General features: G+C 48.8%; 1 protein-coding gene across 2 annotated transcripts in view; it reads left to right on the plus strand.

Moving 5' to 3' along the window:
• The window catches only part of PLCXD1 (phosphatidylinositol specific phospholipase C X domain containing 1), a 94,532-nt gene that overhangs the window by 44,315 nt on the left and 23,228 nt on the right, over positions 1-26,989 (plus strand). The window lies entirely within an intron of this gene.

Below are 26,989 nucleotides of genomic sequence, written 5' to 3' on the forward strand. Positions count from 1 at the left end.
GTCTCCCTCGTTGCCACTAACTGGGCCACACACACCCCACTTGACTGGCATCGGTTGACCCCCCCTTTTGACAAAGAAAAAGATGCTTTGCATGAAGCACTCTCAAAAATACGCGTGCCTTTCCCGTCCCCTGGCTGACCCAGGGGAAGAAAAGTCCTCTGAGAGCCATGACTTGTTCATCTTGGTTCTTTTAGAGACACAGCGAGGGGACTCCAACCACAGTCTCCCTCGTTGCCACTAACTGGGCCACACACACCCCACTTGACTGGCATCGGTTGAGCCCCCTTTTGAAAAAGAAAAAGATGCTTTGCATGAAGCACTCTCAAAAATACGCGTGCCTTTCCCGTCCCCTGGCTGACCCAGGGGAAGAAAAGTCCTCTGAGAGCCATGACTTGTTCATCTTGGTTCTTTTAGAGACACAGCGAGGGGACTCCAACCACAGTCTCCCTCGTTGCCACTAACTGGGCCACACACACCCCACTTGACTGGCATCGGTTGACCCCCCCTTTTGACAAAGAAAAAGATGCTTTGCATGAAGCACTCTCAAAAATACGCGTGCCTTTCCCGTCCCCTGGCTGACCCAGGGGAAGAAAAGTCCTCTGAGAGCCATGACTTGTTCATCTTGGTTCTTTTAGAGACACAGCGAGGGGACTCCAACCACAGTCTCCCTCGTTGCCACTAACTGGGCCACACACACCCCACTTGACTGGCATCGGTTGAGCCCCCTTTTGAAAAAGAAAAAGATGCTTTGCATGAAGCACTCTCAAAAATACGCGTGCCTTTCCCGTCCCCTGGCTGACCCAGGGGAAGAAAAGTCCTCTGAGAGCCATGACTTGTTCATCTTGGTTCTTTTAGAGACACAGCGAGGGGACTCCAACCACAGTCTCCCTCGTTGCCACTAACTGGGCCACACACACCCCACTTGACTGGCATCGGTTGAGCCCCCTTTTGAAAAAGAAAAAGATGCTTTGCATGAAGCACTCTCAAAAATACGCGTGCCTTTCCCGTCCCCTGGCTGACCCAGGGGAAGAAAAGTCCTCTGAGAGCCATGACTTGTTCATCTTGGTTCTTTTAGAGACACAGCGAGGGGACTCCAACCACAGTCTCCCTCGTTGCCACTAACTGGGCCACACACACCCCACTTGACTGGCATCGGTTGACCCCCCCTTTTGACAAAGAAAAAGATGCTTTGCATGAAGCACTCTCAAAAATACGCGTGCCTTTCCCGTCCCCTGGCTGACCCAGGGGAAGAAAAGTCCTCTGAGAGCCATGACTTGTTCATCTTGGTTCTTTTAGAGACACAGCGAGGGGACTCCAACCACAGTCTCCCTCGTTGCCACTAACTGGGCCACACACACCCCACTTGACTGGCATCGGTTGAGCCCCCTTTTGAAAAAGAAAAAGATGCTTTGCATGAAGCACTCTCAAAAATACGCGTGCCTTTCCCGTCCCCTGGCTGACCCAGGGGAAGAAAAGTCCTCTGAGAGCCATGACTTGTTCATCTTGGTTCTTTTAGAGACACAGCGAGGGGACTCCAACCACAGTCTCCCTCGTTGCCACTAACTGGGCCACACACACCCCACTTGACTGGCATCGGTTGAGCCCCCTTTTGAAAAAGAAAAAGATGCTTTGCATGAAGCACTCTCAAAAATACGCGTGCCTTTCCCGTCCCCTGGCTGACCCAGGGGAAGAAAAGTCCTCTGAGAGCCATGACTTGTTCATCTTGGTTCTTTTAGAGACACAGCGAGGGGACTCCAACCACAGTCTCCCTCGTTGCCACTAACTGGGCCACACACACCCCACTTGACTGGCATCGGTTGACCCCCCCTTTTGACAAAGAAAAAGATGCTTTGCATGAAGCACTCTCAAAAATACGCGTGCCTTTCCCGTCCCCTGGCTGACCCAGGGGAAGAAAAGTCCTCTGAGAGCCATGACTTGTTCATCTTGGTTCTTTTAGAGACACAGCGAGGGGACTCCAACCACAGTCTCCCTCGTTGCCACTAACTGGGCCACACACACCCCACTTGACTGGCATCGGTTGAGCCCCCTTTTGAAAAAGAAAAAGATGCTTTGCATGAAGCACTCTCAAAAATACGCGTGCCTTTCCCGTCCCCTGGCTGACCCAGGGGAAGAAAAGTCCTCTGAGAGCCATGACTTGTTCATCTTGGTTCTTTTAGAGACACAGCGAGGGGACTCCAACCACAGTCTCCCTCGTTGCCACTAACTGGGCCACACACACCCCACTTGACTGGCATCGGTTGACCCCCCCTTTTGACAAAGAAAAAGATGCTTTTCATGAAGCACTCTCAAAAATACGCGTGCCTTTCCCGTCCCCTGGCTGACCCAGGGGAAGAAAAGTCCTCTGAGAGCCATGACTTGTTCATCTTGGTTCTTTTAGAGACACAGCGAGGGGACTCCAACCACAGTCTCCCTCGTTGCCACTAACTGGGCCACACACACCCCACTTGACTGGCATCGGTTGACCCCCCCTTTTGACAAAGAAAAAGATGCTTTGCATGAAGCACTCTCAAAAATACGCGTGCCTTTCCCGTCCCCTGGCTGACCCAGGGGAAGAAAAGTCCTCTGAGAGCCATGACTTGTTCATCTTGGTTCTTTTAGAGACACAGCGAGGGGACTCCAACCACAGTCTCCCTCGTTGCCACTAACTGGGCCACACACACCCCACTTGACTGGCATCGGTTGACCCCCCCTTTTGACAAAGAAAAAGATGCTTTGCATGAAGCACTCTCAAAAATACGCGTGCCTTTCCCGTCCCCTGGCTGACCCAGGGGAAGAAAAGTCCTCTGAGAGCCATGACTTGTTCATCTTGGTTCTTTTAGAGACACAGCGAGGGGACTCCAACCACAGTCTCCCTCGTTGCCACTAACTGGGCCACACACACCCCACTTGACTGGCATCGGTTGAGCCCCCTTTTGAAAAAGAAAAAGATGCTTTGCATGAAGCACTCTCAAAAATACGCGTGCCTTTCCCGTCCCCTGGCTGACCCAGGGGAAGAAAAGTCCTCTGAGAGCCATGACTTGTTCATCTTGGTTCTTTTAGAGACACAGCGAGGGGACTCCAACCACAGTCTCCCTCGTTGCCACTAACTGGGCCACACACACCCCACTTGACTGGCATCGGTTGAGCCCCCCTTTTGACAAAGAAAAAGATGCTTTGCATGAAGCACTCTCAAAAATACGCGTGCCTTTCGCCTCCCCTGGCTGACCCAGGGGAAGAAAAGTCCTCTGAGAGCCAGGTCCACATTGTCAGTGGACAGACACGTGTGCTTATCTGCCAGCAGACCCCCAGCAGCACTGAAGACAGGTTCCGAGAGAACGCTGGCTGCAGGACACGACAAGATCCTCAAGGCGTACGTGGCGAGCTCAGGCAATTTATCCAGATTGGAAGCCTAAAATGAGCAGGGCTCAAGTTGCACAATAATGGAATCGATGTTTCTTTGCATATACTCATATATCTGTGTGTCTCCCTCTTTTTCCTTGTCCAGCTGTTTTGTTTTCACATGAGTATATGTCCTTGTCACTTTCCCATGTGTTTGTGTTATGTTGTGAGTTGTTTGTCACCTTTTGGACACCTTTCAGGGTGTTTTCTAGGTGTTTTACTGTGTTTGTGATTGCCTGCCATTGTTTCCTATGGGCTCGAGTTCGGTTCGTCGAACGTTCGACGAGCCGAACTCGAGCCAGACCCCCCGTTCGGCGAACCGCCTCGAGCCGAACCGGGACCGGTTCGCTCATCTCTAGTCAAGACTAGAGTTGAGCGCGGTTCGTGGTTCGTGGTTCTCCAGTTCGCGGCTCGAGTGATTTTGGGGCATGTTCTAGATCGAACTAGAACTCGAGCTTTTTGCAAAAGCTCGGTAGTTCTAGAAACGTTCGAGAACGGTTCTAGCAGCCAAAAAACAGCTAAATCATAGCTTGGTTTCTGCTGTAATAGTGTAAGTCACTCTGTGAATCAAACTATTATCACATTTCAGTGTATAGTGTGCGTGAACAGCGCCTTCAGATCACTGCTGTTTCTATAATGGCGATCGCCATTTTTTTTTTTTTTTTTTCTTGTCTTCCTTCCCTAAGCGCGCGCGTCTTGTGGGGCGGGCCAGCATGTCAGCCAATCCCAGACACACACACAGCTAAGTGGACTTTGAGCCAGAGAAGCAACGGCATGTGTGATAGGATCTGCATGTCACATGTCCCTGCATTATAAAACCGGACATTTTCTTCACGGACGCCATTATCTGCCTTCTGCGTCTTTGGTGTCAGACATCACTGTCGCAGCTCCGTCTTCCTGAGTCCTATAGCCGATACAGCTGTATGCGCTGCATACACAGCGTTAGACAGCTTAGGGAGAGCACTTTATAGCAGTCCTTTTAAGGGCTCCAACCGGCAGGGTCAGAGAGCCATAGGTGACAGGTCCTGCAAACAGCAACAGCGTCTGTGTAGCCCAGGTCAGGGATTTCCTACCTGCATTTCACCATTAGGAGGGAATAGAAAGGCAGGCTTCCATTCCTCTACCCAGAGCACCACAATCCTGCCACTGTACCCTCTTGTCCTCTGCACACTCCAACTGATAACTAAGCCATTATACTAGCAAACACTCAGTGTACCTAGTGGCATCCTATACGTGGCTATTGGACTTTGCTATAGTCCCACTAGTGCAAAGACATTTGCAGAGCGCGTCTGCCTGCATTGCACACTACAACTCATTCTAACCAAGCCATTATACTAGCAAACACTCAGTGTACCTAGTGGCATCCTATACGTGGCTATTGGACTTTGCTATAGTCCCACTAGTGCAAAGACATTTGCAGAGCGCGTCTGCCTGCATTGCACACTACAACTCATTCTAACCAAGCCATTATACTAGCAAACACTCAGTGTACCTAGTGGCATCCTATACGTGGCTATTGGACTTTGCTATAGTCCCACTAGTGCAAAGACATTTGCAGAGCGCGTCTGCCTGCATTGCACACTCCAACTCATTAAAACCAAGCCATTATACTAGCAAACACTCAGTGTACCTAGTGGCATCCTATACGTGGCTATTGGACTTTGCTATAGTCCCACTAGTGCAAAGACATTTGCATAGCGCGTCTGCCGGCATTGCACACTCAAACTCATTTTAACTAAGCCATTATACTAGCAAACACTCAGTGTACCTAGTGGCATCCTATACGTGGCTATTGGACTTTGCTATAGTCCCACTAGTGCAAAGACATTAGCAGAGCACATCTGCCTGCATTGCACACTACAACTCATTCTAACCAAGCCATTATACTAGCAAACACTCAGTGTACCTAGTGGCATCCTATACGTGGCTATTGGACTTTGCTATAGTCCCACTAGTGCAAAGACATTTGCATAGCGCGTCTGCCTGCATTGCACACTCAAACTCATTTTAACTAAGCCATTATACTAGCAAACACTCAGTGTACCTAGTGGCATCCTATACGTGGCTATTGGACTTTGCTATAGTCCCACTAGTGCAAAGACATTAGCAGAGCACATCTGCCTGCATTGCACACTACAACTCATTCTAACCAAGCCATTATACTAGCAAACACTCAGTGTACCTAGTGGCATCCTATACGTGGCTATTGGACTTTGCTATAGTCCCACTAGTGCAAAGACATTTGCAGAGCGCGTCTGCCTGCATTGCACACTCCAACTCATTAAAACCAAGCCATTATACTAGCAAACACTCAGTGTACCTAGTGGCATCCTATACGTGGCTATTGGACTTTGCTATAGTCCCACTAGTGCAAAGACATTTGCATAGCGCGTCTGCCTGCATTGCACACTCAAACTCATTTTAACTAAGCCATTATACTAGCAAACACTCAGTGTACCTAGTGGCATCCTATACGTGGCTATTGGACTTTGCTATAGTCCCACTAGTGCAAAGATATTAGCAGAGCACATCTGCCTGCATTGCACACTCCAACTTTTTTAAACTAAGCAATTTTACTAGCAAACACTCAGTGTACCTAGTGGCATCCTAAACGTGGCTATTGGACTTTGCTATAGTCCCACTAGTGCAAAGACATTTGCAGAGCACGTCTGCCTGCATTGCACACTACAACTCATTCTAACCAAGCCATTATACTAGCAAACACTCAGTGTACCTAGTGGCATCCTATACGTGGCTATTGGACTTTGCTATAGTCCCACTAGTGCAAAGACATTTGCAGAGCGCGTCTGCCTGCATTGCACACTCCAACTCATTAAAACCAAGCCATTATACTAGCAAACACTCAGTGTACCTAGTGGCATCCTATACGTGGCTATTGGACTTTGCTATAGTCCCACTAGTGCAAAGACATTTGCATAGCGCGTCTGCCTGCATTGCACACTCAAACTCATTTTAACTAAGCCATTATACTAGCAAACACTCAGTGTACCTAGTGGCATCCTATACGTGGCTATTGGACTTTGCTATAGTCCCACTAGTGCAAAGATATTAGCAGAGCACATCTGCCTGCATTGCACACTCCAACTTTTTTAAACTAAGCAATTTTACTAGCAAACACTCAGTGTACCTAGTGGCATCCTAAACGTGGCTATTGGACTTTGCTATAGTCCCACTAGTGCAAAGACATTTGCAGAGCACGTCTGCCTGCATTGCACACTACAACTCATTGTTACTAAGCCATTATACTAGCAAACACTCAGTGTACCTAGTTGTATCCTAAACGTGGCTATTGTACTTTTGTCTATTCACAGTATTGGAACGATATTTGCAGCACGTCTGCCTGCATTGCACACTCTAACTTTTTTAAACTCAGCCATTTATAGTAGCAAACACTCAGTGTACCTAGTTGTATCCTAAACGTGGCTATTGTACTTTTGTCTATTCACAGTATTGGAACGATATTTGCAGCACGTCTGCCTGCATTGCACACTCTAACTTTTTTAAACTCAGCCATTATACTAGCAAACACTCAGTGTACCTAGTGGCATCCTATACGTGGCTATTGGACTTTGCTATAGTCCCACTAGTGCAAAGACATTAGCAGAGCACATCTGCCTGCATTGCACACTACAACTCATTCTAACCAAGCCATTATACTAGCAAACACTCAGTGTACCTAGTGGCATCCTATACGTGGCTATTGGACTTTGCTATAGTCCCACTAGTGCAAAGACATTTGCAGAGCGCGTCTGCCTGCATTGCACACTCCAACTCATTAAAACCAAGCCATTATACTAGCAAACACTCAGTGTACCTAGTGGCATCCTATACGTGGCTATTGGACTTTGCTATAGTCCCACTAGTGCAAAGACATTTGCATAGCGCGTCTGCCTGCATTGCACACTCAAACTCATTTTAACTAAGCCATTATACTAGCAAACACTCAGTGTACCTAGTGGCATCCTATACGTGGCTATTGGACTTTGCTATAGTCCCACTAGTGCAAAGATATTAGCAGAGCACATCTGCCTGCATTGCACACTCCAACTTTTTTAAACTAAGCAATTTTACTAGCAAACACTCAGTGTACCTAGTGGCATCCTAAACGTGGCTATTGGACTTTGCTATAGTCCCACTAGTGCAAAGACATTTGCAGAGCACGTCTGCCTGCATTGCACACTACAACTCATTGTTACTAAGCCATTATACTAGCAAACACTCAGTGTACCTAGTTGTATCCTAAACGTGGCTATTGTACTTTTGTCTATTCACAGTATTGGAACGATATTTGCAGCACGTCTGCCTGCATTGCACACTCTAACTTTTTTAAACTCAGCCATTTATAGTAGCAAACACTCAGTGTACCTAGTTGTATCCTAAACGTGGCTATTGTACTTTTGTCTATTCACAGTATTGGAACGATATTTGCAGCACGTCTGCCTGCATTGCACACTCTAACTTTTTTAAACTCAGCCATTATACTAGCAAACACTCAGTGTACCTAGTTGTATCCTAAACGTGGCTATTGTACTTTTGTCAATTCACAGTATTGGAACGTTATTTGCAGCACGTCTGCCTGCATTGCACACTCAAACTTTTTTAAACTCAGCCATTTATAGTAGCAAACACTCAGTGTACCTAGTTGTATCCTAAACGTGGCTATTGTACTTTTGTCTATTCACAGTATTGGAACGTTATTTGCAGCACGTCTGCCTGCATTGCACACTCTAACTTTTTTAAACTCAGCCATTATACTAGCAAACACTCAGTGTACCTAGTTGTATCCTAAACGTGGCTATTTTACTTTTGTCTATTCACAGTATTGGAACGATATTTGCAGCACGTCTGCCTGCATTGCACACTCTAACTTTTTTAAACTCAGCCATTATACTAGCAAACACTCACTGTACCTAGTTGTATCCTAAACGTGGCTATTGTACTTTTGTCAATTCACAGTATTGGAACGTTATTTGCAGCACGTCTGCCTGCATTGCACACTCAAACTTTTTTAAACTCAGCCATTTATAGTAGCAAACACTCAGTGTACCTAGTTGTATCCTAAACGTGGCTATTGTACTTTTGTCAATTCACAGTATTGGAACGTTATTTGCAGCACGTCTGCCTGCATTGCACACTCAAACTTTTTTAAACTCAGCCATTTATAGTAGCAAACACTCAGTGTACCTAGTTGTATCCTAAACGTGGCTATTGTACTTTTGTCTATTCACAGTATTGGAACGTTATTTGCAGCACGTCTGCCTGCATTGCACACTCAAACTTTTTTAAACTCAGCCATTTATAGTAGCAAACACTCAGTGTACCTAGTTGTATCCTAAACGTGGCTATTGTACTTTTGTCTATTCACAGTATTGGAACGTTATTTGCAGGACATCTGCCTGCATTGCACACTCTAACTTTTTTAAACTCAGCCATTATACTAGCAAACACTCACTGTACCTAGTTGTATCCTAAACGTGGCTATTGTACTTTTGTCAATTCACAGTATTGGAACGTTATTTGCAGCACGTCTGCCTGCATTGCACACTCAAACTTTTTTAAACTCAGCCATTATACTAGCAAACACTCACTGTACCTAGTTGTATCCTAAACGTGGCTATTGTACTTTTGTCAATTCACAGTATTGGAACGTTATTTGCAGCACGTCTGCCTGCATTGCACACTCAAACTTTTTTAAACTCAGCCATTATACTAGCAAACACTCACTGTACCTAGTTGTATCCTAAACGTGGCTATTGTACTTTTGTCAATTCACAGTATTGGAACGTTATTTGCAGCACGTCTGCCTGCATTGCACACTCAAACTTTTTTAAACTCAGCCATTATACTAGCAAACACTCACTGTACCTAGTTGTATCCTAAACGTGGCTATTGTACTTTTGTCAATTCACAGTATTGGAACGTTATTTGCAGCACGTCTGCCTGCATTGCACACTCAAACTTTTTTAAACTCAGCCATTTATAGTAGCAAACACTCAGTGTACCTAGTTGTATCCTAAACGTGGCTATTGTACTTTTGTCTATTCACAGTATTGGAACGTTATTTGCAGCACGTCTGCCTGCATTGCACACTCAAACTTTTTTAAACTCAGCCATTATACTAGCAAACACTCACTGTACCTAGTTGTATCCTAAACGTGGCTATTGTACTTTTGTCAATTCACAGTATTGGAACGATATTTGCAGGACATCTGCCTGCATTGCACACTCAAACTTTTTTAAACTCAGCCATTATACTAGCAAACACTCACTGTACCTAGTTGTATCCTAAACGTGGCTATTGTACTTTTGTCTATTCACACTACTGCAAATCTATGTGCAGCACCTCTGCATGACAACCTCGTGCTCTGTTTTTAATAAGCTATAATGATAGCACAAAATACTGCCATTTTGTGGCATCATAGAACTGGCTGTTGTATTCCATTAGTGCCCCACTGGTGACAAGCTATTTCTAGCACCTCTACATCACACCCTCATGCACATTTAGCTACGCTAATGTTATAGCAAACTCATGGAATTCATTGCTGCATTTCATAATTCGGAGGGATAGAAAGTCAGGCTTCCTTTAGCTTTTCCTTCTGTTCATAGACAGCATCTCCAAGACAAATTTCCCCTCCACGTCTAAGTGTGGAGAGGCAGCTAGTGCGCATGCGTGTGCCGATGTACCCCAGCTGCAGCATAATTACAGTGTTTCGCCTAGTGAGTATGCTCAGCCTGACTGTGCCATTCCTGACGCTAAGTCTTCATTTCGGGATACAGCGCATGCTCCCACACTAAGTGTGAAAAGCCTCTTTGCACAGGTGCTTGCATTCTGTGCCGGGTCTAAGTCCTGTTTTGTGCCTAGACACCATGCTAAAGCTGATAGTCTTTTTTCAGAGACTGTATTTCATGCTACTGAGCATGCTCAGGCACTTCCTGCATCAGAGACTAGGTCCGGTAATGAACTCTTTGGCCCTGGCCCTGATGTGGGGGTCCCATATAGACCACAGGGCATCAGGTGTCCTCCCAAATGGCTTGCAGAGGCCCACACCTATGACTTGTCACCGCATTATTGATGGTCAGACGATGACTGGTGAGGTGTTTGGGTCATGGCAGCCATGAGGTCATCATTGAAGTTGCGTTTCCAAATAGGACGCTAGTTATGCCACTCATGACGTGTCACTCTGCTTTTGTCTCCAGGAGGTGCATTGTGGTTCACCCTGGTTTGGGGCGGACCCAGGTTATAAAAGGGGCTGGAGCCAACAAGGAGGTGCGCAGTCTTCTATTATGCTCCGAAAGAGCACACCTCCATGTGTTGAACCCATTGCGGCTTTAGGCCAGAGGTAGGCAGGGATAGGGTGGTGGATGCAGGCCACCACCACAGTTGGTAACGCAGAACGGTTAAGACCAGCTCCTGTCCTAACAGTCCTGCTTGTGCAGCCCAGTGGCATTAACAGGCCTGCTGCTGCTGATGCGCCTGCTGTCCACAGGTGTGGCCCCTACGCACACGGTCAGCGTACTCAATGGCCCCTGTGTTGTTAACAGGGAGTTCCTGGGCTGGGTGGGCATGTGGACCCTGTGACGCTAACAGGGCTCACAGTCTCCAGATCCGAATGGCGTCTAACTCGGTTCAGGCTACTATTAGTTTCATAGCCACACAGCTCTGTATCCTCCACCAAACCTTCAAGTTGCCAACCTCTCCTTTTCCAACTGGGAGCACGGTGGACACTGACTGCTGAAGGTGATATATACCTTTCTCTTTCTTTTCTTATTAATTTTTGTTATATAGCGGTCACAGATTATATACCACTTTATCCAAATCTGCCAGTCCCACTGTAACAGATGTTGTTTCTTCAGCAAATGTTACAGTTGTTTAACCACCAAATCCACGGACCAAAATTTTTTTCCCCTTTCCAACACACCTGTTCCCCTTTCCAACAGCATCTGTCCTTTTTCAACTCATTTTGGGATATGACCAAAAGTGCAACTGTGCAGGGACACCGTACTCAACGCCATCTCAGCACAGCAGCCATCCCTCGGTCCCTCCGATGTGGACAAGTAAAAGACCATTTCCTCCTATCCATGACAAAGTGTTGAGATTCACTCTGTGCAGCACTGGTGTTTAGTGGAAAAGTAGATCTAAGATTGCGTACCACATTCTGCAGATACTCCTGTATACGTGCGTCTATTTCTATGGCAGGAATTAGTTCGCCAAATTTTGTCTTGTACCGGGGATCTAACAGTGTGGCAACCCAGTATTCAGGATTACTTCAAATTCATACAATCCGAGGGTCATGTAGGTAGTGCAGCAAGAAGGCGCTCATGTGTCTTGTGCATCCAGGAGGACCAAGTCCTTGGTGTGTTGGTGGCAGAGAGGTGAGAATCGTGCATCCTTCCTCTGCCCTCTACCCACAACCTCGCACAACCGAAATGTGAGCAAGCTCTCACTCATCTGCTGAGTCTTCCATGCCCATCGCCAGTTCGTCCTCCATTTCTTCATGGGCTCCTGCACTTTCATCAACACTTTTTGCTGATACTATGCGCCCTTGTTAATCCCTCTCCCTCACCATGACTGCCGCATAGGTGCCGCTGACCATCTGGACCTCGTAGATCTTGTTATCCCTTCCGCATATGACTCCTCCTGTACTTCCTCCCCTTCCTCTTGTCCCAACACCTGACTCCGAATAATAATTACAGTGTGCTCCATCATGTAGATGACCAGAATTGTCACGCTGAGAATGACATTGCCAGTGCTAAACATCTTCGTCGACATTTCAAAACTGTGTAGCAGGGTGCATAGGTCCTTGATCTGACACCACTCCAGCAGCGTGATCTGCACCACCTCTGGATCAACTTATCCCAGGCTATATGTCTTACCGTATTTCAGCAGGGCTCTGCGGTGCTGCCACACACGCTGCAACATGTGCAGATTCCAATTCCTGCGTGTCGGAACATCGCATTTCCGGCGTTTAACTGCCAGACCCTAAGACTTCCGGAGTGATGAAAGTTGTTGAGCTGCTGTGTGCGCACGATGGAAGTGAGCACATAGCGAGCGTGCCCGCTGCACAAGGCCATGTAGGCCGTGATGGTGTTTTAAAAATTGCTGGAGAATTCGGATCAACACGTGAGCCATAAAAGGCACGTGTGTCACATTGCCCTGAGGATGGCCCGCAGCCAGGTTTGCATCATTGCCGCACACGGCTGTTAAGTCACCAACGGAGTCCGCTCCGTCAATTTGTACTCCGGTCGCCAGGTGACAACGTGTTCCTTTCATGAATAGTGCTGATGATGGGAGAGTAGTCGATGCCAGCGGCGCAGGTGGACGCAGGTTATGCTCACCCACTGGGCTGCATTACCTTGACAGATGCAGAATCTCTGGCTGAATGTAGCTGGTGGGTATCTCACAGATGAAATACCATCATTCAGCTACAACCAATGGGAAGACACCACACCCTTTTTTATGCCCATCCTGTCTGCAGACCACTGCCAGACATAGCTATGAACCTCTGGTTAATTTTACCCCCAGTTCAGTTTTATGATTTTGTGTGCTTGTTACCTGACTACTTTTCCTGCTTGCTGTTTATGTACCTTGTTGGCCGATACGCATTTCACCTCTGCTTGTTTTCTGATTAAGTCCTGGCCGTCCCATTCTGTTCCTGTTCCTCAATTAATGTTTTGACCCTGCCTGACTACTATTCTCTGTAATAGCGGTGTGACTCACATTTCCCATACATTTCAAAGTAAAACTTTGACCGCCTGATGGCATTGAGCTCTGCTGCCAGCATAGTAAGGAGGTGTGTGGTAGTCCTTGTGCGCAGTTGCAAGGAAGGGTGGCCTGACCACACAGGGTTTGCGCAAAGGTAGAGGACCCACACGAGGTTGAAGAGGCAGAAGCAGTGTATTAACTTCTACATACAGAACAAGGATTGAAACAACTCGTGGGGACGGCAAGACTTGTACAGCAGACCCTTCTCCATCTCTCACCATAGTTTGCCAGTGCCCAGTCAGTGACATGTAATGACCCTGTCTATGCTTACTGGTCCAAGTATCTGTGTTGAAATGCACCCTGTCGCACACAGATTTTCTCAAGGAAGTGGTGATGTTGTGTGCGACATGCCGGTGTAGCGCGGGCATGCTTTTCTTGGAGAAGCAGTGGTGATTGGGCATCTGGTACTGGGGCACAGCGACAGACATAAGGTCTGTAAAATCCTGTGTGTCCACTACGCGTAAAGGCAGCATTTCGGTAGCCAACAGCTTACAGAGGGATAGAGTCAACCACTTAGCTTTGTCATGGGTCGCAGTAAGTGGCCTTTTATTTGACCACATCTGAGGGACAGAGATCTGGCTGCTGTCTGTAGACGGTGTTGAGTAGGGTGTCCCTGGAAAAATGCAGGTTTGTGAGAAAAGTGCAGGCGGAGACATGATGTTGGCTTCATCTTGCCTTCAGATCTGTTCATCTTGTATCATTTTTAAAAAACACAGCAAGCAAGGGTTACTCCAAGCGGAGTCTCCCTTTTTTTCCAAAAATTGGGCCCCACACAGACACCTTATCAGTGGCAGCACTTGTGCCCTAGTTGCAAACAGGATGTTTTGATTTGCATCAAGCACATTCCAAATCCACAAGCATTTACTCTCCCCAGGATGACACAGGGGTAGTAAATTCCTTCTGGATCCATGACTTGTTCATTTTGATGAACGTCAGTCTGTCCACATTGTCACTGGACAGACGCGTGCGCTTATCTGTCAGCACACACCCAGCAGCACTGAAGACACGTTCAGAGACAACGCTGGCAGCTGGACACGACAAAATCTTCGAGGCGTAACTGGAGAGCTCTTGACATTTTTCTAGATTTGAAGCACAAAAGGAGCAAGGCTCCATTTGCAAAGTCATTGCATCGATGTTCATTTGGAGATACTCCTGTATCATCCTCTCCATCCGTTGACTATGTGTCAGACTTGTTGTTTCTGGTGGCCTTGCAAAGGAGGGTCTAAAAAAATTATGAAAAGATTCCATAAAATTGCTGTTACCAGCACCAGATACGGTCCTACTGGTACGGGTAGACTGTTGAAGATGACGAGGCCGTCCCATGTTTGTCAAGTTACAACTGGGAAATCACTCCCTTCACCTGCACGGTTGTTTGGTGGAAAAGCCGAGCTAAGATCGAGTAACAGCTTCTGCTGATACTCCTGCATACGTGCGTCCCTTTCTATGGGTGGAATTATGTCACAAAATTTGGACTTGTCCCGGGGATCTAATAGTGTGGCAAGCCAGTAGTCATCATCACTTCTAATTTTGACAATACGAGGGTCATGTTGGAGGTAGTGCAACAAGAAGGCACTCATGTGTCTTGCGCAGCCATGCGCACCAAGTCCACGCTGTGTTTGTGGCATAGAGGTGCTAACCGTTCTTTCTTCCTCTGTCATCTCCCCCCAACCTCTTTCAACTGAAATTTGACCAAGGTCCCCCTCATCTGCTGAGTCTTCCATGTCCATGGACAGTTCGTCCTCCATATCTTCATGTCCTCCTGCACCTTCCTCAACATCTCACCTGCTACCATGCGCCCTTGTTGATCCCTGTCCCCCATGGTCCCATGCCTGCCGCGTTGGTGATGATGAACGTCTGGACCTTGGTGATGTTGTTGTGTCTTGCGCATATGAATCCTCCTGTAGTTCCTCCCCTTCCTGTTGTCCCACCCCCTGACTACGAATAGTGTTTAGCGTGTGCTCCAGCATGTAAATGACTGTAATCGTCATGCTGATAATGGCATTGTCAGCGCTAAACATATTCGTCGCCATGTCGAAACTGTGCAGAAGGGTGCATAGGTCCTTGATCTGAGATCACTCCATCAGGGTGATCTGCCCCACTTCTGCATCTCGTTGGCCCAGGCTATACATCATGACGTATTGCACCAGGGCTCGCCGGTGCTGCCACAGTCGCTGTAACATGTGGAGAGTTGAATTCCAGCGTGTCGCCACATCGCATTTCAGGCGATGAACCGGCAGGCCGAAAGACTTCTGGAGCGATGCAAGTCGCTCAGGTGCGGCGGTTGAACGGCGGAAGTGAGCACTGCAGACAGTTTCCGTGCCCTGGTCAGAAGGCCATCTAGGCCGGGATAGTGTGTTAAAAATTGCTGGACAACAAGGTTAAACACGTGAGCCATACAAGGCACGTGTGTCACCTTGCCCAGGCGAAGGGCCGCACACAGGTTTGCAGCATTGTCGCACACGGCCTTACCAGGCTGCAGGTTGAGTGGAGACAACCATTTATCAAAATCAGTCTCCAGAGCTGCCCACAACTCAGTCGCTGTGTGACTCCTATTTCAAAGACATGTCAAGCTAAAGACCGCCTGATGCCGTTGCGCTCTGCTACCAGCATAGTAATGAGGGGTGCGTGATTCCTTCTGCGCAGTGAGAACGCTGGTGGCCTGACCAGGCAGGCTTGGGGCGGAGGTGGAGGACCCAGATGAGGTGGAGGATGCAGAAGCAGTGGCGGAACTTGGACAGACAGAGGATTGACACACAAGTCGTGGGGACGGCAAGACTTGTGCAGCAGACCCTTCACCATCTATCACCATAGTTACCCAGTGGCCAGTCAGCGACATGTAACGTCCCTGTCCATGCTTACTGGTCCAAGTATCGGTGGTGAAATGCACCCGTTCACACACAGAGTTTCTCAAGGAAGCGGTGATGTTGTGTGCGACATGCTGGTGTAGCGCGGGCACACCTTTCTTAGAGAAGTAGTGGCGACTAGGCATCTGGTACTGGGGCACAGCGACAGACATAAGGTCTCTAAAATCCTGTGTGTCCACTAGGCGGAAAGGCAGCATTTCTGTAGTCAACAGCTTACAGAGGGATAGAGTCAACCTCTTCGCTTTGTCATGGGTCGCAGGAAGTGGCCTTTTATTTGACCACATCTGAGGGACAGAGATCTGGCTGCTGTGTGTAGACGGTGTTGAGTCGGGTGTCCCTGGAAAAATGCAGCTTTGTGAGGAAAGTGCAGGCGGAGACATGATGTTGCCTTCATCCAAAGTTGGTGCTATCGATGTCTGAGAGAGCTGTACACACTCACTTGTTTCCCCTTCCAAACCAACTGACGACCTACCAAGCAAACTGCCTGTTGCGGTTACAGTGGTGGAAGTTGTGGGTGGAAAAACAGGTGTGACAGCTGTCCCCACAGTCCTAGAAGATGACGAGCGCGCGGATGCACTGGAAGGGGCAGGCGGTGGATGGTTCGCTCCGCTAGGCCGCATTGCAGCACGGTGAGCTTCCCATCGGGCCATATGATATTTATTCATGTGACGATTCATGGAAGAAGTTGTCAAACTGCTGAGGTTTTGACCTCTACTAAGAGAACCATGACAAATTTTACAGATCACATAATTTGGGCGATCTTTTTCTATGTCAAAAAAGGACCTGGCTAGGCAAGGCTTAGAGGCCATGCGACCTGTTGATCCACCCCGAATAATGCTCAGAGGCAGAGTGGTGGCTGAGGATGCAGTTGTAGACGTGCTACCAGTGCTCCGACTGTGTCCAGGAAGGCGCCAGGTTACTTCGACGTCGGTTGCATCCTCCTCCACCGCCTCTGTTGACCTCCTCGAGTGTCTGACTGTGGGTTGACAGTAGGTGTGATCTAGAACTTAATCATCAATTGTTGTGTTTGCACTCCCCTACCCCTCAGACCGAGTTTCTTCTTGCCCTGACCGAATATTTAAGTTGTCATCCCAATCGGGTATCTGCGTCTCATCTTCATCAGTATGTTCCTCATTGCCTATAACCACAGTTGTTGGAAAGGCAGCATTTTGGTAGCCAACAGTTTGCATATGATGAAAGTCAACCTCCAAGCCATTTCATGCCCTTCTAAAAGCATGTAAAACACAGCGAGGGGACTCCAACCACAGTCTCCCTCGTTGCCACTAACTGGGCCACACACACCCCACTTGACTGGCATCGGTTGACCCCCCCTTTTGACAAAGAAAAAGATGCTTTGCATGAAGCACTCTCAAAAATACGCGTGCCTTTCCCGTCCCCTGGCTGACCCAGGGGAAGAAAAGTCCTCTGAGAGCCATGACTTGTTCATCTTGGTTCTTTTAGAGACACAGCGAGGGGACTCCAACCACAGTCTCCCTCGTTGCCACTAACTGGGCCACACACACCCCACTTGACTGGCATCGGTTGAGCCCCCTTTTGAAAAAGAAAAAGATGCTTTGCATGAAGCACTCTCAAAAATACGCGTGCCTTTCCCGTCCCCTGGCTGACCCAGGGGAAGAAAAGTCCTCTGAGAGCCATGACTTGTTCATCTTGGTTCTTTTAGAGACACAGCGAGGGGACTCCAACCACAGTCTCCCTCGTTGCCACTAACTGGGCCACACACACCCCACTTGACTGGCATCGGTTGACCCCCCCTTTTGACAAAGAAAAAGATGCTTTGCATGAAGCACTCTCAAAAATACGCGTGCCTTTCCCGTCCCCTGGCTGACCCAGGGGAAGAAAAGTCCTCTGAGAGCCATGACTTGTTCATCTTGGTTCTTTTAGAGACACAGCGAGGGGACTCCAACCACAGTCTCCCTCGTTGCCACTAACTGGGCCACACACACCCCACTTGACTGGCATCGGTTGAGCCCCCTTTTGAAAAAGAAAAAGATGCTTTGCATGAAGCACTCTCAAAAATACGCGTGCCTTTCCCGTCCCCTGGCTGACCCAGGGGAAGAAAAGTCCTCTGAGAGCCATGACTTGTTCATCTTGGTTCTTTTAGAGACACAGCGAGGGGACTCCAACCACAGTCTCCCTCGTTGCCACTAACTGGGCCACACACACCCCACTTGACTGGCATCGGTTGAGCCCCCTTTTGACAAAGAAAAAGATGCTTTGCATGAAGCACTCTCAAAAATACGCGTGCCTTTCCCGTCCCCTGGCTGACCCAGGGGAAGAAAAGTCCTCTGAGAGCCATGACTTGTTCATCTTGGTTCTTTTAGAGACACAGCGAGGGGACTCCAACCACAGTCTCCCTCGTTGCCACTAACTGGGCCACACACACCCCACTTGACTGGCATCGGTTGACCCCCCCTTTTGACAAAGAAAAAGATGCTTTGCATGAAGCACTCTCAAAAATACGCGTGCCTTTCCCGTCCCCTGGCTGACCCAGGGGAAGAAAAGTCCTCTGAGAGCCATGACTTGTTCATCTTGGTTCTTTTAGAGACACAGCGAGGGGACTCCAACCACAGTCTCCCTCGTTGCCACTAACTGGGCCACACACACCCCACTTGACTGGCATCGGTTGACCCCCCCTTTTGACAAAGAAAAAGATGCTTTGCATGAAGCACTCTCAAAAATACGCGTGCCTTTCCCGTCCCCTGGCTGACCCAGGGGAAGAAAAGTCCTCTGAGAGCCATGACTTGTTCATCTTGGTTCTTTTAGAGACACAGCGAGGGGACTCCAACCACAGTCTCCCTCGTTGCCACTAACTGGGCCACACACACCCCACTTGACTGGCATCGGTTGAGCCCCCTTTTGAAAAAGAAAAAGATGCTTTGCATGAAGCACTCTCAAAAATACGCGTGCCTTTCCCGTCCCCTGGCTGACCCAGGGGAAGAAAAGTCCTCTGAGAGCCATGACTTGTTCATCTTGGTTCTTTTAGAGACACAGCGAGGGGACTCCAACCACAGTCTCCCTCGTTGCCACTAACTGGGCCACACACACCCCACTTGACTGGCATCGGTTGACCCCCCCTTTTGACAAAGAAAAAGATGCTTTGCATGAAGCACTCTCAAAAATACGCGTGCCTTTCCCGTCCCCTGGCTGACCCAGGGGAAGAAAAGTCCTCTGAGAGCCATGACTTGTTCATCTTGGTTCTTTTAGAGACACAGCGAGGGGACTCCAACCACAGTCTCCCTCGTTGCCACTAACTGGGCCACACACACCCCACTTGACTGGCATCGGTTGAGCCCCCTTTTGAAAAAGAAAAAGATGCTTTGCATGAAGCACTCTCAAAAATACGCGTGCCTTTCCCGTCCCCTGGCTGACCCAGGGGAAGAAAAGTCCTCTGAGAGCCATGACTTGTTCATCTTGGTTCTTTTAGAGACACAGCGAGGGGACTCCAACCACAGTCTCCCTCGTTGCCACTAACTGGGCCACACACACCCCACTTGACTGGCATCGGTTGAGCCCCCTTTTGAAAAAGAAAAAGATGCTTTGCATGAAGCACTCTCAAAAATACGCGTGCCTTTCCCGTCCCCTGGCTGACCCAGGGGAAGAAAAGTCCTCTGAGAGCCATGACTTGTTCATCTTGGTTCTTTTAGAGACACAGCGAGGGGACTCCAACCACAGTCTCCCTCGTTGCCACTAACTGGGCCACACACACCCCACTTGACTGGCATCGGTTGACCCCCCCTTTTGACAAAGAAAAAGATGCTTTGCATGAAGCACTCTCAAAAATACGCGTGCCTTTCCCGTCCCCTGGCTGACCCAGGGGAAGAAAAGTCCTCTGAGAGCCATGACTTGTTCATCTTGGTTCTTTTAGAGACACAGCGAGGGGACTCCAACCACAGTCTCCCTCGTTGCCACTAACTGGGCCACACACACCCCACTTGACTGGCATCGGTTGAGCCCCCTTTTGAAAAAGAAAAAGATGCTTTGCATGAAGCACTCTCAAAAATACGCGTGCCTTTCCCGTCCCCTGGCTGACCCAGGGGAAGAAAAGTCCTCTGAGAGCCATGACTTGTTCATCTTGGTTCTTTTAGAGACACAGCGAGGGGACTCCAACCACAGTCTCCCTCGTTGCCACTAACTGGGCCACACACACCCCACTTGACTGGCATCGGTTGAGCCCCCTTTTGAAAAAGAAAAAGATGCTTTGCATGAAGCACTCTCAAAAATACGCGTGCCTTTCCCGTCCCCTGGCTGACCCAGGGGAAGAAAAGTCCTCTGAGAGCCATGACTTGTTCATCTTGGTTCTTTTAGAGACACAGCGAGGGGACTCCAACCACAGTCTCCCTCGTTGCCACTAACTGGGCCACACACACCCCACTTGACTGGCATCGGTTGACCCCCCCTTTTGACAAAGAAAAAGATGCTTTGCATGAAGCACTCTCAAAAATACGCGTGCCTTTCCCGTCCCCTGGCTGACCCAGGGGAAGAAAAGTCCTCTGAGAGCCATGACTTGTTCATCTTGGTTCTTTTAGAGACACAGCGAGGGGACTCCAACCACAGTCTCCCTCGTTGCCACTAACTGGGCCACACACACCCCACTTGACTGGCATCGGTTGACCCCCCCTTTTGACAAAGAAAAAGATGCTTTGCATGAAGCACTCTCAAAAATACGCGTGCCTTTCCCGTCCCCTGGCTGACCCAGGGGAAGAAAAGTCCTCTGAGAGCCATGACTTGTTCATCTTGGTTCTTTTAGAGACACAGCGAGGGGACTCCAACCACAGTCTCCCTCGTTGCCACTAACTGGGCCACACACACCCCACTTGACTGGCATCGGTTGAGCCCCCTTTTGAAAAAGAAAAAGATGCTTTGCATGAAGCACTCTCAAAAATACGCGTGCCTTTCCCGTCCCCTGGCTGACCCAGGGGAAGAAAAGTCCTCTGAGAGCCATGACTTGTTCATCTTGGTTCTTTTAGAGACACAGCGAGGGGACTCCAACCACAGTCTCCCTCGTTGCCACTAACTGGGCCACACACACCCCACTTGACTGGCATCGGTTGAGCCCCCTTTTGAAAAAGAAAAAGATGCTTTGCATGAAGCACTCTCAAAAATACGCGTGCCTTTCCCGTCCCCTGGCTGACCCAGGGGAAGAAAAGTCCTCTGAGAGCCATGACTTGTTCATCTTGGTTCTTTTAGAGACACAGCGAGGGGACTCCAACCACAGTCTCCCTCGTTGCCACTAACTGGGCCACACACACCCCACTTGACTGGCATCGGTTGACCCCCCCTTTTGACAAAGAAAAAGATGCTTTGCATGAAGCACTCTCAAAAATACGCGTGCCTTTCCCGTCCCCTGGCTGACCCAGGGGAAGAAAAGTCCTCTGAGAGCCATGACTTGTTCATCTTGGTTCTTTTAGAGACACAGCGAGGGGACTCCAACCACAGTCTCCCTCGTTGCCACTAACTGGGCCACACACACCCCACTTGACTGGCATCGGTTGAGCCCCCTTTTGAAAAAGAAAAAGATGCTTTGCATGAAGCACTCTCAAAAATACGCGTGCCTTTCCCGTCCCCTGGCTGACCCAGGGGAAGAAAAGTCCTCTGAGAGCCATGACTTGTTCATCTTGGTTCTTTTAGAGACACAGCGAGGGGACTCCAACCACAGTCTCCCTCGTTGCCACTAACTGGGCCACACACACCCCACTTGACTGGCATCGGTTGACCCCCCCTTTTGACAAAGAAAAAGATGCTTTTCATGAAGCACTCTCAAAAATACGCGTGCCTTTCCCGTCCCCTGGCTGACCCAGGGGAAGAAAAGTCCTCTGAGAGCCATGACTTGTTCATCTTGGTTCTTTTAGAGACACAGCGAGGGGACTCCAACCACAGTCTCCCTCGTTGCCACTAACTGGGCCACACACACCCCACTTGACTGGCATCGGTTGACCCCCCCTTTTGACAAAGAAAAAGATGCTTTGCATGAAGCACTCTCAAAAATACGCGTGCCTTTCCCGTCCCCTGGCTGACCCAGGGGAAGAAAAGTCCTCTGAGAGCCATGACTTGTTCATCTTGGTTCTTTTAGAGACACAGCGAGGGGACTCCAACCACAGTCTCCCTCGTTGCCACTAACTGGGCCACACACACCCCACTTGACTGGCATCGGTTGACCCCCCCTTTTGACAAAGAAAAAGATGCTTTGCATGAAGCACTCTCAAAAATACGCGTGCCTTTCCCGTCCCCTGGCTGACCCAGGGGAAGAAAAGTCCTCTGAGAGCCATGACTTGTTCATCTTGGTTCTTTTAGAGACACAGCGAGGGGACTCCAACCACAGTCTCCCTCGTTGCCACTAACTGGGCCACACACACCCCACTTGACTGGCATCGGTTGAGCCCCCTTTTGAAAAAGAAAAAGATGCTTTGCATGAAGCACTCTCAAAAATACGCGTGCCTTTCCCGTCCCCTGGCTGACCCAGGGGAAGAAAAGTCCTCTGAGAGCCATGACTTGTTCATCTTGGTTCTTTTAGAGACACAGCGAGGGGACTCCAACCACAGTCTCCCTCGTTGCCACTAACTGGGCCACACACACCCCACTTGACTGGCATCGGTTGAGCCCCCCTTTTGACAAAGAAAAAGATGCTTTGCATGAAGCACTCTCAAAAATACGCGTGCCTTTCGCCTCCCCTGGCTGACCCAGGGGAAGAAAAGTCCTCTGAGAGCCAGGTCCACATTGTCAGTGGACAGACACGTGTGCTTATCTGCCAGCAGACCCCCAGCAGCACTGAAGACAGGTTCCGAGAGAACGCTGGCTGCAGGACACGACAAGATCCTCAAGGCGTACGTGGCGAGCTCAGGCAATTTATCCAGATTGGAAGCCTAAAATGAGCAGGGCTCAAGTTGCACAATAATGGAATCGATGTTTCTTTGCATATACTCATATATCTGTGTGTCTCCCTCTTTTTCCTTGTCCAGCTGTTTTGTTTTCACATGAGTATATGTCCTTGTCACTTTCCCATGTGTTTGTGTTATGTTGTGAGTTGTTTGTCACCTTTTGGACACCTTTCAGGGTGTTTTCTAGGTGTTTTACTGTGTTTGTGATTGCCTGCCATTGTTTCCTATGGGCTCGAGTTCGGTTCGTCGAACGTTCGACGAGCCGAACTCGAGCCAGACCCCCCGTTCGGCGAACCGCCTCGAGCCGAACCGGGACCGGTTCGCTCATCTCTAGTCAAGACAGCTCGAAGGTTGTTGGAGTTTGTGGAGGAGGTCACACAAGTGCCCAGAGAACTGGTCAAGAAGCTGATTGGAAGAAATGGAAGAGTCATGCAGGAGATGGTTGATACGTCCGGTGTGACGAGAGTAAGAATTAATATTCATAATGAAGCCAGGATACTCTGTGAAGTCGGTATGGTTCCCTGTGTCATTGTGGGAACAAAGGAGTGTGTTGAAAATATACAAGTTCTCCTAGAATACCGACTGGGATACCTGGAAGAACTAAAGCAATTGAATCTTTAAAGACAGAAGATTGCAGAGAAACTTTGTCAAGTTAGTGTGAGGTCGCGACCGCTTTCGGGCCAGGGCCCAAAGAAGTGCGGTCCACCTGGTGACTGTGTTGCTTCAGATGGCAAAGGAAGCAGGTCCTGTAGTAAACAGAGCCAAGGTTATAGAGGACCTAATTATACATCGGGCTATAGCACAGACTCTGAAGACTCTAAGCCCTCTAAGACAATGTCTGAAGGAAAGAGTGGCGCTTGGGACATGTCTCTAGCCAAAGATGGCATTGAGAAAGTGAACAATCAGAGCAATGGACGAAGATGTCCTAGAAGAAGAGCCCAATATCGATCTGGACACAGAGAATGCATAGGATCTAGTTATGGCAGAACCTCAGGGCTGATGTACCCAAACAGTAGCCCCTCTAGTGGACTGAATAGCGCAGGGTCAAGCCGCACAGTAGTTACGACTAAGAGAGTGTCTCACTACCACACTGACTGTTTGAGACGGTCATGGAGAGATAGGTCTGACCAGGGACCGTGTCTGAGAAGTGGGTTTCCTGTGAAGGGTTTGGTGACAGACGGTATGTCGAGAACTGGAGCTCAAGGTTGTCAAAGCAGGCCCTCTCAACTGGTAGGGCAAGTTGACCCTGATGCCCTGTCTCGAGGCCCCTATAGGGTATCGAGTGTTTAACCCTACAAGTTTGAACAGAGGGGGGGATATGTGAGGTAGCGACCACCAATGTGGTAAATGGTCGCTATATGTTGCAGTGGAGAAGGTCGCTGCGATATTAAACTGAAGAGGTTGCTATGGGACTTGTAGTTCCACAAAGGCTTGTTTCTGCATATAAGGGTCGGGTTCCCTTTAATAATGCCTGTGTGCTGTGCAGGTCTGGAGAATCACAGACCTCCACCTGTGGGTGTGTCCAGTCTGGTTTAAGAGACTGTTTGGTTTTAGAGACAGAGGTCTGAGAGTGTGCTGCACATGGAGGATGTGTGCTGGAGGCTTCAGTCTGTGTGAAGACTGGAGACAGACGTCTGGAAATCAGTCCAGGTGAGGACTGGGGAAAAGACTGCAGCCTGGCTGGAGAGTGCTGGAGGCAGCAAAAAGCAACCACAGTGAGTGTTCGCTGGCAGGGGCCAGAGTGTGGAGACTCCACTATGGACATTTAATGGACTGGAAGCCCACGGTATGTGGATGTTATATTTTCCTTTAAGCCGGGAGAGGCTTTGTTACATTTTGTTTAGCAGTTTATGTTGAGTGTTTTAAATAAACTGCCAGAAATTTTATGAAGAGACTGTAGCTGTGTTGCTAAAGCTACCTCGCACCGCTGCAAGTGAGTGGAACCCCCCATATATAAATCTGGTATAACTGTAATCATACTGACCCGATGAATAATAGCAGTCTTATCACTTTTACCGCATAAATGAAAGCAATTTTTGACCTGCTGTTCATTTGTTCATTCTTCCTCCCAAAGATCACAGAAAGGCTTGACTCACATTCATCTTGCACTCTAAGCTGAGCACTTAAAACGGGATTTATGCGTAAATTTCTGAAATATGTGATCCAGACAACAATATGGCTCACCCTGAAACATACCCAGCAAAATCTGCACTCCAAAATCCAAATGCCCATCTCCTTTCTGAGTTCCACAGTGTGCCTAAGGCTGGGGTCACACTTGCATATCACTTCTGATGCGAGAGCATTGGATGAGATATGCTAATGACCCTCGGCTCATGCTCTGCTGCGAGTGTGAGCCAAGTGTCATGCGACTGTGACCCAATCTTGCGGTCGGGTCACAGCTACAGAGGAGAGGGCGGGCGCTGCAGAGGAGAGGGCGGGTACTGTGGAGAGGGAGGGGGTAATCTCCCCATCGCCTCCATTGTCAGCCTGTGCCTATATCACACTGCACTTGAATGACATCTGAGTAAAGTCCGATGTTTTTCTCGCACCCTAAACGGACTGAGGAAAAACTCGCAGATCTGAGCAGCAGCATTATCTTAAACGGGGCCGAGTGCAATGCGAGATTTTCTCACATTGCACTTGTGCGAGTCATACGCAAGTGACGGGGTCTCAGACAATAAAGCTGATACCAAGAAACAACATTTTTCTGTTCGCTGAGGCCCTGCCCCTTCTGGTCACATGGGTATGACATCAGCACAGGTCCTGCTAGTTAAAAAGTAAATCGATTCTATAATAGAATTAGCATAAATAACAGGGGGAGTAGATTAACTATGAATACCCACCATAGCTATTAGCTGATCCACATCTGCTGTCACTCAACAAGCTGCTAAATTAGCAAACTTTGCTTTCTTGGATTTTAAAACCTAAATATCCGAGCTGACCACTAAAGACATGTATAGAATCAGCCTGATAGTGCCATTACAGCACTGACTTTAGGCATACCTCCCAACTTTTAAAGAAGGGAAAGAGGGACAAAGTTTGCGGCGTGCGCGCCGCGGCAATTTTTAGGCCACGCCCCTAACCACACCCATTTTACAAACGGCCACACCCATATCCACTCCCCATCTACACCCATCCAGCAAACTGAAACTGCAGAAGCTGTCCGTGATCGCTCTGAGCCACCACAGATCAGCAATGTGCAGAACAGGCAGGGAGTTAACTACAGGGTGTGCAGGCGGCTAGGACCCAGGAGGAGAGCTGAACAGGGTGTCCAGGCGGCTAGGACCCAGGAGGAGAGCTGAACAGGGTGTGCAGGCAGCTAGGACCCAGGAGGAGGGCTGAACAGGGTGTGCAGGCAGCTAGGACCTAGGAGGAGAGCTGAACATGGTGTGCAGGCAGCTAGGACCCAGGAGGAGGGCTGAACAGGGTGTGCAGGCAGCTAGGACCCAGGAGGAGGGCTGAACAGGGTGTGCAGGCAGCTAGGACCCAGGAGGAGCGCTGAACAGGGTGTGCAGGCAGCTAGGACCCAGAAGGAGGGCTGAACAGGGTGTGCAGCTAAGGGTATGTTCACACATCAGGTTTTTGCTGTGCGGCACAATCCGGCGCCTTGCGGGAAAAACGCATCTGGGTTTTTTTGCCGCCGGGTGTGTTTTTTCCTCATAGACTTTTATTAGCGCCGGATTGTGACGCATGTACTTGCGTTTGATCTGGTTTTTGCCTGATGCGGCAAAAATCGTCACTCCGGCGGCTGCACAGGACGCAGAGAGGAACGTTTTTTGCCAGCGGCAAAAAAATGCCTAGCGCCGGGTGCGGCATGGTGCATAATGAAAGTCTATGCGAGCCGGATACGGTGTCATGCTTCAAATGCCGGAAGCATGTACCGTATCCGGTTTTTACTTCTGAGCATGCCCAGAAGTGATATAAATTCATTGCTTGTCATAAAATCAATCAATCACTCACTCTCTCTCAAACTCTCCCACTCACTGACTGACTCATTCACTCACTCTCACCCACTCACCGATCACCGGCGCAGGGCTGCATGGCTG

Source organism: Anomaloglossus baeobatrachus, chromosome 2 (genome assembly GCF_048569485.1).
Source record: "Anomaloglossus baeobatrachus isolate aAnoBae1 chromosome 2, aAnoBae1.hap1, whole genome shotgun sequence".
Lineage (NCBI taxonomy): Eukaryota > Metazoa > Chordata > Amphibia > Anura > Aromobatidae > Anomaloglossus > Anomaloglossus baeobatrachus.